This window comes from Alosa pseudoharengus, unplaced genomic scaffold (genome assembly GCF_046254945.1).
Source record: "Alosa pseudoharengus isolate Yale_2024_CS ecotype anadromous, Long Island Sound unplaced genomic scaffold, YU_APseudo_1.1 YU_APseudo_1.1_scf_11, whole genome shotgun sequence".
Classification (NCBI taxonomy): domain Eukaryota; kingdom Metazoa; phylum Chordata; class Actinopteri; order Clupeiformes; family Clupeidae; genus Alosa; species Alosa pseudoharengus.
Genome location: NW_027468576.1, coordinates 29,767,739 through 29,781,336, shown reverse-complemented (window position 1 = coordinate 29,781,336; position 13,598 = coordinate 29,767,739). Strand labels below are relative to the sequence as shown.

The 13,598-nt window shown below is 40.0% G+C and overlaps 1 non-coding gene across 1 annotated transcript; it reads right to left on the bottom strand.

Annotated features, from left to right (window-relative positions):
* Positions 1-3,390: 3,390 nt before the first annotated feature.
* trnad-guc (transfer RNA aspartic acid (anticodon GUC)) lies at positions 3,391-3,462 on the bottom strand. Its single transcript has one exon. It is a non-coding gene; the product is annotated as a tRNA-Asp (tRNA).
* Positions 3,463-13,598: the final 10,136 nt, after the last annotated feature.

Below are 13,598 nucleotides of genomic sequence, written 5' to 3'. Positions count from 1 at the left end.
GTTGAAACAGTGGCAACGTGTGATACCCCAACCCCTAGAAATTCTCTGCCACAGCCTATGTTGACATTTTTCTCATTTAAACCGAGTGATTAATGCTGGCATTGTCATTATCATCTGCAAAAACCTAAACCTATTGATTGCAAGTATATAAAACATTTTACTGAAGCCAACCAATATGTGCCATTATTTGTGTTGAATATCTATGTTGAAAAAAATATATAGCCTGGACGAATATCTGGGTATCGCAAATGTTATCAATTGGCTCGTGGCTTAACGGCAGCGCGTCAGTGCACTACGCGCTTGGCCGGAGTTCGCATCCTGTCTCTTCTTTTCATCTCTGAGTAAGAGTAGGCCTACGAGACACAACAATAGGTTTTGACCATACATATTTATAGTTACTCTACATCGAGAGACCATAGGTACAAGACATCAGTAAAAAAACAATTTAATCTACGTGTCACACTAGTTCACCTGCAGGTAGCGAGAAGCAAGAGGACAATCTCACATCATAAGAAAATCGAACCTACAACGTTGGGATAATAAGCCATCTGCTTTAGCCACTACACCATTTTATCACTAGCCTACTGTTATAAGGGTCTGGGAAGATTATAATACTAAAAGCAAGGTAATACTTGAATTAACATAAATAGGAAGAATGAGCCAAGTAGGGGAGTCAGTGTCTTAATCAAAATTAAGCTACAGGATAGATCAATCATTGAGTCACGAGATAAACATCCACTTTGCAATTTTTGGTTAGGCGGTTGTGATTTTTGGTTAGGCGCTCCGGACACCAACAGGAACTACCAAGGAACGACACAAGTGCGACTTCCTAGGGGCAGTAGTTCAAACGACCAAACTTTGCGTCCTTGTTTGCGATTGAGAGTTCGAACTACCCTTTCTAGAAACACCAAATCCAAGAACTATGGAGCGAACTGCCAAGGTTGCGACGCAAGTTAGGAAACGATGTTTTTAGAAACGACCCCCAGGTATCTGTGAGGTACACTCTTGGACTCCTTGAGACGCGACTAACCTTTCGGTTGAAGTTATTGTGTGTAGGCTATTATAGAATCCAATCCTGTTGCCCCTGCTATTTATCAATGTAGCCTTTTATTGTTTTTTGCCATGAATCATCTGAACTGTGATGAAACCGTGTTTTGTTTAAAGTTGGGATTACTGTAGGCCTAGGCTATACTGCCCATATTGGAATAAAAAAATTAAGGCCCACCCTAGGCCTACTTCGCAAAAGTCAAAAATCCTGTAAATGACCTCGTGTCGGAATGGCAGAACGTTTGAAAAAAAAGTTGTGTCGCTACTCCGACTGGAAAAAAAATTTGTCGCAGTAGTGGGACGCTTGAAAATTAATGTTAATGCCGCCACTTCAACAATTAGACAAGTAGTGGCATGTCGGAATAGCTGCATGCCTTGACTTGATAAAGGCTACAGGTTTCAGTTGGAGCAATGCATAAAGGATAGCTGAAATAAATCGTTTTAATGATTAAAACGCATAGGCTACTAAACCAACGTGAACAATGACCACGAATTCATAGATTTAATGATAAAAAAAAGAACAACGTGAACAAAGTCAACAATTAAACACAGAATTAATGACCACGAAAAGTCTTCCGCCAAAGATGTAGTGGAACATATTTTTTTTTATATTAAAGGCCAAAGTTGTGCCCAATACTCTCAGTAATAGGGAAAAAATTAAATTAATAGTTATCACTATAAAACTTTTATGCAAATTAGTTATTTATTCATAAAATGTACCATAATTTGCATATACAAAACACACAATCTAAAAATTGGATGAAGCCAGATTAAACATGTATTGTTTCATTATGTTGAGACAATACAGAAAGACAAAATTAAAGAAGGGACTGCGGCTATGTTTCTCCATCATCCCATACATTAGAAAATACTATTTGGAGTCAGATGTTTTGGTATAAAATGTAGAAAATATCAGGCTATTGAAAATATATCAACATAACTACTCCCTAATCAAACACAACATATAGATAGGAAGAAATCTGTAATGAATAGATTATTTAGGTGTTACTGACGTGGATATTTCTCCTCCACAGTGTACAGAAACCTCATTTTGAGAAAAAACCCTTTAAAGATTACAGTGAAAGGGAATACATATTTCAGCGGAAACCACTATTAACAGACAAGTCATTGATATTAAAATCTGTACCTACACCATGTAAAATGCATACCTAAAACCACAGCGCAAGAGACAGATGTAGAAGAAATAGACATAAGCAATATACAGGCATATTGGGGCAGCCGTGGCCTACTGGTTAGCGCTTCGGACTTGTAAACGGAGGGTTGCTGGTTTGAACCCCGACCAGTAGCTGAAGTGCCCTTGAGCAAGGCACCTAACCCCTCACTGCTCCCCGAGCGCCGCTGTAGCAGGCAGCTCACTGCGTCAGGATTAGTGTGTGCTTCACCTCACTGTGTGTTCACTGTGTGCTGAGTGGGTTTCACTAATTCACGGATTGGGATAAATGCAGAGACCAAATTTCCCTCACGGGATCAAAAGAGTATATACTACTAGATAGATAGATAGATAGATAGATAGATAGATAGATACTTTATTGATCCCCAAGGGGAAATTCAAGACTACTTCACTTTACTACTTGTATGAAATTAAGGGGCATAGGATCTCAGCTTACAACCAACTATCCCTGCTTGCTGCTTTTTCTTATTTTGCGCTATTCTTTTGGGATATCACAGATTCGGGCCACACCAGTGTAGCCTATGTGAAAACAGTATCGGCTCAGATTCAAATTGCAGATCTGGACCAAATCAGTGTCAGACACAGCTAATGTCTTTCGTTTACCTATCGGAAAAGTGATCTGGGCCAGATCTGTAAAACGATATAAATACTGAACTGATGGCAGTTAGAATGTTTAAGCTGAAACCTCTATCTGGCACGGATCTGGTTCACAATCAGAAAATGCCTCTGAGCTAGAAATGGAGGCAAAGGGGTTAAAACGGATCCGGGCCAAATGTAAAGGCTATCTGGTATAGGTCAGCTTTGTGGTTATTTTTTACTTAATCAAACTTAAACAACATGTAGGTAAACCCAATATTGCTTGTCACTGAAGATGGATGCTGTGTTACGTCAACGTATTAATTTCATTGTTTCTTTATGTTGAAAAGCTTCCCTTTCCAGAACTTTCAAAAAGAGCCTGCTGGAGTTGGTGAAGAGAGATTTTGCTGACACCTCAAGGGCGCCATCTGCTGTAAGAACTGCACCATGCAGCCCATTTTTTTATATATATATTTATAATAGATGATTTGTCATTACTTACTATCTGAATTAAAATAAGTTTGACTGAGTAAGATTAAATATTTGTTAAAAATATTCGAAGGAAAAGATTTGGCCTCCCCGTCGGGGAATCGAACCCCGGTCTCCCGCGTGACAGGCGGGGATACTCACCACTATACTAACGAGGATTGCCATGGTGACCTCATGGACATGTGACATTTTATATCAGTATTGGCGATAAATACTTCTGCAATAGTGCTGAAATTAATGTCTTGGTTAGTGATCCACACAGAAGAAGTAGCAGTAGTACAGTAGAAATAAAGATTAGATTAGAGGTCTTTATTGTCCACTACTGTGGAAATTCACCTTTGGCCCCACAAACATATAACACACACAAACAATAAACTTCCTTGTATCCTTGTAATCTTGTACACAAGCAAGTCTACACAGCAGGTACAACATATGGAGACATGGAAATGTGCAAAAGAGGTTGATGTCAAAAAAAAAGCAGTAAATAATATAAGTTAATCAGTTAATCATAAAACTCATAGATTATTGATTGATTTAGTAAAATAATAGATGATGGTATAAAAGATTTCTTAAAAAAAATTCTGCTTGATGTATAGGCACTCTATATCTTCTTCCTGAAGGGAGACTTTCAAAAGTGTGATGTAGTGGATGAAAAGGATCCTTGACTATCTGTAGGGCTTTCCTCTTAGTGCGTGTTGTGTACAGTTCCACCAGCTGCCTCTGGGGGTTCATTATGATTTTACTGGCCATATTTATAATTTTTGTGAGTTTACTTTTACTTTATTTTTTTCTGACAAAAAATATACATTTTGATGAAAGTCTCAACATCATGGAAAGCTGTTATCAGTAGCCTTATGATCAGTAACTGGTGGAATTTATTGTTCACAGCTGGTGTTATCCAGCTGTAAGTTATCCAGCTGGTGTAAGTCCAAGCAATCCCATTGTGATATCAATGGGATATATATCAGTGATCAAGCATGACGCTATTACTACTAGTTGCAATTGATTGCAATCATTTGAAGATAATCATGTAGATATTTTACATAATCATCATAAGAGTTTAGCCTACATTCATTCTTTCACACAAACTTGTGTCACAGACCACTTGTAGGTGCAAACAATCAGATTTTTGGTTATTTGACCATCAGTCAAAATAGCCATTTTAATTTGGATAGACACTAGCAATACATCATGGGAGTGGTTAACGTCAAGAAATCTAGACTGGAGTAATTCAACATTTGACAGCTCCGATATGTTTAGTGTTCTAAAGACGTCAAATAGTCCGCTAGAGTTAGCAAATTCATAGCCAAGGACCCAGAAGTGAATAAGCATGAATTGCAATAAAAGCTGTGCTTTCTTTCTTTTTGTCGTACCTGGTAACTGCCTGGTTACCACCCAAAAACGCCCACAAATGCCTGCATGTTCAGACAAGCACCTCTGATGTTTGTCATTTACACAGAGGTTAGCAAGTTAAAATAGTTCACTACAGACTGCACTACAGGCAGGGTTCCCACGGGTCCTTGAAATCCTTGAAATTTTGTGAATCTGAAAAAAATAATTCAAGGCCCTTGAAAGTTTTTGAAAAGATACATAAATAAATGGAGGTCCTTGAAAGTCCTTGAATTTCTTTTTGAGGAAAAAAAATTCATACAATTACGTACAATTCCGCTTATTAACATGTACACGGCCAGCATGATTTCTGCGTGTTTCCCGCGTGTAGTGTTTGTTGCCCAAATATTTAATTTAACATTCTGATGAATAAACCGACAGGTTCATGGTAACGAGTTTAACTTGTTTAGGACAAGTTTATTTCAGCTCAGTTTTATGCAAAATACAAACATGAAAAATAGAATATGCCTACCATCTGTCATATAACCAAAAATAAAAGAAAACTGCGACAAGGTATCCTTGGTCTGTTTAGGTAACATGGTTTAACCATGCCCACGCTTGAAATTTATCGACACATTAGGTCCTTGAATTTAAGGATATTAGGCCTGGAAAGTCCTTGAAAGGTCCTTAAATTTGGTCTTAACCAAGGTGTGGGAACCCTGTACAGGTAACAACCTGAGGAAAGGCAATAAGTTAATTACATTTCTGACAGAATCTGTGATTTCACATCTTGTTTTCTATAACTACATATTGAGAGGAGTAAAAATATCGCTCAGCTTATTTCATGTCAGAGAAGGTAACGCAACTTAGAAACATGGCGCACAAGGAATTTATTCAGCTTTGGTATGCTATACATAACTTGCCAATATAATGTTTACCTAACAAGCATATTGGTACTAGAAAACAAACTTACTTACAGGTTATATACTAACAGGTATTTAAAGGAAATTGTCAAATGAAAATAACTGACATCAAAAGCAAACGAGAATATTGCAAGCAGTTCAGAGTAATGCAGCTAGCTACTTTAGTTTACATGACAATGCACTAGCACCCGCTATGCCATAATGTTGATGCTGATGAGAAAGCATTTTACTGTCAAATAACATGATTGTAGGACTACAAATTAAGATAAACCATAACTAGAACTGATGTAAAACATATATTACCTCAGTTTATCCAGATGTGTGGTTTCCAGTCGAGGTAAACTCCAACGATGTGCAGGTGGCGTCCAGCTGTCCTCTTCAAATGTACAGACTGAAGTGAGACTTATTTTTTCATGACTCATCTTCACGTATCCAAAACATTTCGTACCATAAACCCCTTAACCCATCATAATAAATTGAAGCTTATGTTGTCAGCATTACAGGGAAGATTTCAGAAATAAAATCAGTGATTGGACAGCTGAGATATTAGACGATTGGTCAGCGATAAAATTGTAACGAAATTAAAACGGTCGGGCACATAAGGGTTAATCATTTAGGCTGACTGCTATAACTATTTCATGTAAATGTAATTCATTATTTAATGAATTGATGTCCTCATAAGTCGATTTGGACAAAAGAGTATGCTAAGAAATAAAAAAATAAACAAAGGATATAGAAAAAATTCTCACCACTGCCTCTCCACGCACACATCGGTGCGACACCCAGCAATTCCTAACTACCACTGCTGTCACCAATGCATTCTGTAGGGCAGGCTACTGTATGCCTTCACATGCACCTGCAATTTGTGAAGCAAATCCTAACAGTATACACAATTAAGGCGAGACACGGCAGGTGAAAACATCGTTTTTTCATGCACTGGTCAATTTCGAGATTTTGAGCTAGTCTGTTACCTTAGCATGTATTCTATCACACTACTACAACATAAAAGTCCGATTTACACATTTAGGTGTTTATTTCATTATATTGTGTCTACTCGCGCCTGTATATTTATCCTAAATTCAGCAAAAGTTAGCATTCTAACCTTGCATGCACTCCCGCGACTGTGACCCAAAACATATCGTGTGTAGTAGCGTTGGAAAGCTCTGTTTTTCCTGTATCACGCTATGTGATCCATATATGGACACTTCCTTTGTATCAGCAACCAATCGCGAAAGTTCAAAGACTAGTCTAGGCTGAGAACTATGAAGGTATATTGGGTGCAAAAGTGGCGAGCACATTTAACTGCAGATTTTGCATGTGCACACTAAAGTCGTAAATGTGTAACAGTAAAGTTGAAGTTGTACATATTTTTTTATATCTTGTTAACACAAAATAGGGGCTACGGGTTCACAAATCCTTTTTACAGGTACACAAATCCTTTTTACAGGTACACAAATCCTATCCTGTGAGTCACAACTTTCAAGAGTCACGCACTCGACACTTTTGCTCCAATCGTTGCAGCGCAGTAGGTGCGAAACACATTTGCACATCCGTGTTTCATAATCTGAGAACATGCACAACATTCGTGCATTTGTAAACCCAAATGTGAACTAATGCATCCGAAGTTGTGCATCTGTGAAATAATTTCTCATTAATAAAATTCTACAGATCGCTTTGATTTTCTTGCACGACTACAAGTCAATTGATACAAGTGCTCGAATCTGCTTCTACGAGTGACGATACTTTTGCTCCTGGCTAGGTGATATAATAGGAGCAAAACGATTTGTATGTGTGCACGTCGAGCGAATCGATCGAGAAAACAAGGCGGCCGGATCTGGATCGCGCTCAGACTACCATTGCCTGCTCATAAGGTAAGTAACATGATAATAATATGAAGAAAGTTATCTTGTTTGTTGGTTTACATTATCATGACAGCTATGTTTAGCTTAGTTTACCTGCTTGCTAAATCCTCCAGTGCCAGATCAAGCTAGCTATCGCTAGATAAATAACTAGTTTAGAAGTACAGAAATATAACACTGCCCGTCCAAAATCGTTAGGACACACAATCTGACACAATCGTTCTGCAATTTTCGAACAGCTGACTTGTATCTTGCACGAAGACTATTGGATAGTGCAAGGCAAGTTAGCAATTGTTTGCTGTGCAGACATTATGAATAATAAGGTCGTAGAACTTAACACCGCAACATTTTTTTTCTCGCTTTGTGCAAAGAAAAACTATAAATCGTGTGTCCTTCATTGATAAGGAAACATGCTGAGGTTACTTACTTTATGAGCAGGCAATGGTAGTCTGAGCGTGATCCAGGATCCAGATCCGGCCGCCTTGTTTTCTCGATCGATTGCTCGACGTGCACACATACAAATCTTTTTGCACAGCTATTATATCACCTAGCTAGGAGCAAAAGTCACTCGTCACTCGTAGAAGCAGATTCGAGCACTTGTATCAATTGACTTGTAGTCGTGCAAGAAAATCAAAGCGATCTGTAGAATTTTATTAATGAGAAATTATTTCACAGATGCACAACTTCGGATGCATTAGTTCACATTTGGGTTTACAAATGCACGAATGTTGTGCATGTTCTCAGATTATGAAACACGGATGTGCAAATGTGTTTCGCACCTACTGCGCTGCAACGATTGGAGCAAAAGTGTCGAGTGCGTGACTCTTGAAAGTTGTGACTCACAGGATAGGATTTGTGTACCTGTAAAAAGGATTTGTGTACCTGTAAAAAGGATTTGTGAACCCGTAGCCCCTATTTTGTGTTAACAAGATATAAAAAAATATGTACAACTTCAACTTTACTGTTACACATTTACGACTTTAGTGTGCACATGCAAAATCTGCAGTTAAATGTGCTCGCCACTTTTGCACCCAATATACCTTCATAGAGAACGGAATCTCATTGGCTGTCTTTCAAGGCTGTTTTCTCAAAACGAGTTTCCTCTCCCACTCTGAGCAAGGAAACTCCACTTCAGAAGCACTTACATACACCAAACTTTCTAGACTTATGCCTAACTATATTTCGAAGATATTTACAGAGGGGTTTGTTGATATATTATTCCTAGCCTGACTTGCATGACATTTTATGCCTAAAAACATGGCAAAAATCGATTTTTTTAGGGCTATTGACATTATATTCTGATTTACAGGATAACTAAAGTAGATATTCTTAAATCCCTCTGTAAATTTTTCAACATCTATTATCTGAACACAATGAAAACATAATTTTGAACCTGGCTGTATCCAATGCTCAGGTTTCTTGTTTTAAAATGAATGCAAATTAGCACATATTTAATGAGACAATGCCTAATTTGCACATGTAAACATTAAATTACAGAAAACTTGTAATACATTTTTTTCTCATATTAATGTAAGTAATCAACTGGGTAAGTTTCATAGTGATATCTGCTTGTTAAAAATTTTACCCTATTCACCTGTAGTGTCTCACCTTAAAGGGGTGGTTCAGGATTTTGGACATAAGACCTCATTTCCAAGTAAGCAAGTGTGATATTTATCAGTGGAGACCGTTTTCAACACGTTTCATCCAGTCCTTCTAATTGCAGAGTTCGCAGGTGCTAGGCTAGCGCAAGTCAACGGTATGTGCTAGCCTGCCACTAAAGACAGTCTTACCCACTCCAAAGTACACCCGAGGCAAATTCCAGACTATCGATGTAAATGTCTGTGTTGATAGAATAGTGTGAGAAATACAACTACCCTCGCATCGCGTTGCAATAGTTATACTTTGGTCCCTGAAGTTGGTAGTAGTCATTTTGCATCTCAGCGGCGGACTGATATTACCAAGGCTACTACTAGGTATCCCCATTGGAGTGCGCTTTACTGTTTACTTTTCGGCGCAGTACTACTAACCGGAGCAAGTATAATTCCGCCGCTGCTAAGAAACTAGTCCCTCAAAATGTAATGCGATCGTTGAAATGCAAGGATAGAATAACGTTAGAAATAACACTATCAAAACAGACATTTACATCGATAGTCTGGCGTTATAATTTATTTGCCTCGGGTGTACTTTGGAGTGGGTAAGACTGTCTTTAGTTGCAGGCTAGCACATACCGTTGACTTGCGCTAGCATAGCACCTGCGAACTCTGCAATTAGAAGGACTGGATGAAACGTGTTGAAAACGGTCTCCACTGATAAATATCACACTTGCTTACTTGGAAATGAGGTCTTATGTCCAAAATCCTGAACCACCCCTTTAAGACACATTGCATATTTATCTTGAGTAGGTGAGCAATTTGAATTGCTTAGGCCAGGGGTGGGCAAACTGCGGCCCGCGGGCCGGATCCGGCACGCCAAGCACTTTCATCCGGCCCGCCAAGCATTTCATTTAGTTATCAGGCTGCTCGCTATTTTTTTCCTGCGATAGAGACGACGTTGGTTAGCTTTACTGCAAACTGCTTTTCACTCTCCTTAGATAACGTTTACAATGTCAATGTCAAAACATCATGTTAAATAGAGATAACATCATGTTAAACTAAGTTAACTCTTAGTTATCTCCTTTGCAGCAGATCTAACGTGAACATTATGCAATCCATTTAATTGGGAACGCGTCTGCACTCACGAGAGGGAGAGAGAGCCGCAGGTTCCAGCTGGCTTGTGATTGTTGATAATTGTCTCCTTATAAGAAAGTTTTAAAAGGAAATCATGAGGCAACAGTAGTTCCCACTACTGACCATTTGAAAACTGTGAGAGGGCCCAGCCGTAGGTACAGCACTAGCCATAGCGGAGCAGGCAGAAGATCATTGAGAAATAAACGTGAATTAAAGCGACTGTCTTAAAGCGACAGTACACAATTTATACATTTGTTAAACAGCATAAAATTAGCAGTATCTATCTATAAAGCAAGAAGCGTCTGTGTGTCTGTCTGTCTGTCTTTCTGTCTGTGGCACGCATATCTCGCTGACCGTTTGTCAGACTGATTTCTTGAACTTGGCAGGTGTCTTGCTATGGGCATGAGTAAGTGCAGTGCCAAATTTGACGTTGTTTGAATAAGAAATGCAAAAGATATCGTTAAATATATCGGTAAAAGAAGCACATTGGCTTTCACCGCTAGCCACTCCCCGTCCCACACACCACTGTACTGTAAGCTACCAGTGAGGATAGAAGCAGGGCTTTGGCTAAGCTGGATCAGTGTAAGTTATACGGGTAAAAACGTAACATGTCTGACCTAAACAATAAAGTGAACTCCACGGATTTTGCAACATGCCAAGACACACAGGTATGCAGTGGCTCTTCATTCTTCAAAATGACGTAAAAAATTACACTTCGAATAGCCCAGGCTACTTTGGACTGTCTTTAGACTTTGAATAAGCAAACGACAATTCCAACTGCAAGGTCCTAAATTGAAACGAGCGATAATGGTCCCGAATTAAAGAACGTCTCAGAATGCCACACATGCAAAGCATAACCAGCGACAAGCAACGAGTGGCAGACAGAGTGTGATGCTATATGAATAGCCCAGGCTACTTTGAACTTTCTTTAGACTTTGAATAAGCAAACGACAGTTCCAACTGCAAGGTCCTAAATTGAAACGAGCGATGATGGTCCCGATTAAAGAACGTCTCAGAATGCCACACATGCAAAGCATAACCAGGGATAAGCAATGAGTGGCAGAAAGAGTGTGATGTCACTTACAGGCCACCAGAGACTGTTTTTGAGTCACACCGTTGCAAATTCCATATGATGCATCATTCCACAAAATGGTTTGTTTTCTCTATCATCAAGTTATTCAATAGACTAAGCATATAGCCTTGACTCAAAGCAGTTGTTAGGATTATGAAATTTTGATTTGTAAAAAATGTCACATGTAGCCATGCTTAAATTCTGCTCACTTCACATTTATTATATTATCTGTAGGCCTATTCATTATTGAATGCTTACCTGGAATTATGTTTTTCCCTATTCTATTTTCAAAGCAGGCCTACCTGCAGGCATGTAATTGGGCTACAGTAATAGCATGTTTGAACGGGCACTGCACTAGTTTTTAAGCAATTAATATTTTAAAACAAATACTTTTCATACTAAATTATAGGCTATAAAAAAATTTATTTTTTTAAGCGTGTGGGGGGGGGGGGGGGGGGGGCTTGTTGTGCTGGCCAATTTTCAAAACCCAATGTGGCCCTTGAGCCAAAAAGTTTGCCCACCCCTGGCTTAGGCAGAATATTGCTTATTATCAGTTATTACAAAAATGATGTTTTCCTTCAAGAGATGTTTTCACATTGGGAGGGGTTTTCTTGTCATTTTTTTTACATTACACTGAAGGCCTACAAAACATACAATAGGGAATATGATACTGATATTGAAGTTGATTGAGGAGGATGTTTGAGGATGAACTGATTTGGACAAGCAGAATCCCGATGTACACTGCAGTTCCAAAGTGATTAAATTACAGCAAAATTACAAATATTCCTGAAATCCTGAAAAGATTTCTCTCTGCTCAAAGTAAGTTACACATCTTTTTATGTGATATGTTGACTATAGTGTATTCTCTCAATTGTATGTTGATCCCAGCATCCCAGGTGTCTTCTATGCAGTACATTACTTTTGCTTCTTGAAAAGCTCTTCGGATCAGGATGGCTCCCTTCTGTCTTGCTGGATCCACATGGCCGAGTGGATCATAGAGACCAGAGACTTGACTTAGCAGTTCTCTCCTGGTGAGTGGGTCTGGGGTTTGTCTTCTTACCTCTTCCCTCACTAAGTCCTGGCCGAGGCGCATATTCACTGCAACCATGACGTGTAGCTCGTCATCGTCAATGGTGTAACCGAGGCCGAGGGCTTTATTATCATAGTCTTTGACTTCATCTTCTCACCTCTCGGCCCTTTCCTCCCACTTTGATCAGAGTAGACCCAGGGCTTCATCCATCTGCTCAATGAGGAGTTTCAGGTGGTCGAGGTTGTTGTGAGAGGTTAGGATGTCATCGACATATGCGTCTTCCTCCAGCACACGTTTCTCTTCTTTGAAGTGGCTGAATGGAGGCAATTTAGCAGTCTCTCACATGGCGACTTGGGCTATGCAACCAGCAGGTTTGTCTCCGATGTTGACTCTTGTTGGCGAAATCCATCTCTGCATCTTCAGTGTCGTGCCACAGGAACCAGTGCAGGTGGACCACTCTTTCTTCCAGCCAGCCAGAGTTGTACATCTTGCGGATGACACCAAGGGCAGCAAAAACACCAGCTCGGAACCTCAGCAGGACAGCTCTGTTCGAATTCAGAACGTCAGGACCTTTGATCAGTATGTCATTCAAGCTCAGGCCTCTGTACTTCTGGCTGCTGTTCCATACTAGCCTCACTGGGGTGGAGACTGAATGTGGATTTGGTGCAATCAGGTGACTTATGTACCACACTGGCCCGGTCCAGCTCTGCAGAACTTCTTTGGACAGCTTCACTACAGCTTTGCGATTAACCAATTCATGGACTTGCGAAGCATAGGCCATTTTCCACTCTGCTTCCTTCGCCAGCTGCTTTCTCTGTTTTGTGGATTGTGGCTTCAACCGCTCACCTGTTGTTGGGTAGAGATGCTGGATCCTCTGTCCATGGATACTTAACGTGCCTGTGTGGTTTAGGGCTGTGGTGATCTCCGTTCACATATGTCAAGCCATCTCTCACTATCTCCATCTCTCTTTCTTCAGCCAGCGTTATTTCTTTACCCCGGGTTGGCAATTCCCGCAGCGACATCCTCCACATCTCGGCTCACAAGCAGCTCCGATGCTTTCCCATTTCCACCACTTCAGAAAGTCTCTGCTGCTAGTGGCTGTATTGGACTGGGTGCTGGGATGGTCCGGAGACTGGATCTTTACAGGTGAGTTCAGTGTATTTGACTGCTGCAGTTCTCATGGGTCTTGCGAAGTGTGTCTTCAACGTATGGGCCATTAAGGTGACTTCTTCAAAGAGGTTTGGGTGTGTGGCTCCGATGCTCTTGCCGAGTGGGCCGTCCCAGAGCACCAAGTCACCGACGGAATGAACTCTCTGGGGCACCAGCTGCAAGAAAGTCCATAGCAGATCAGTTGA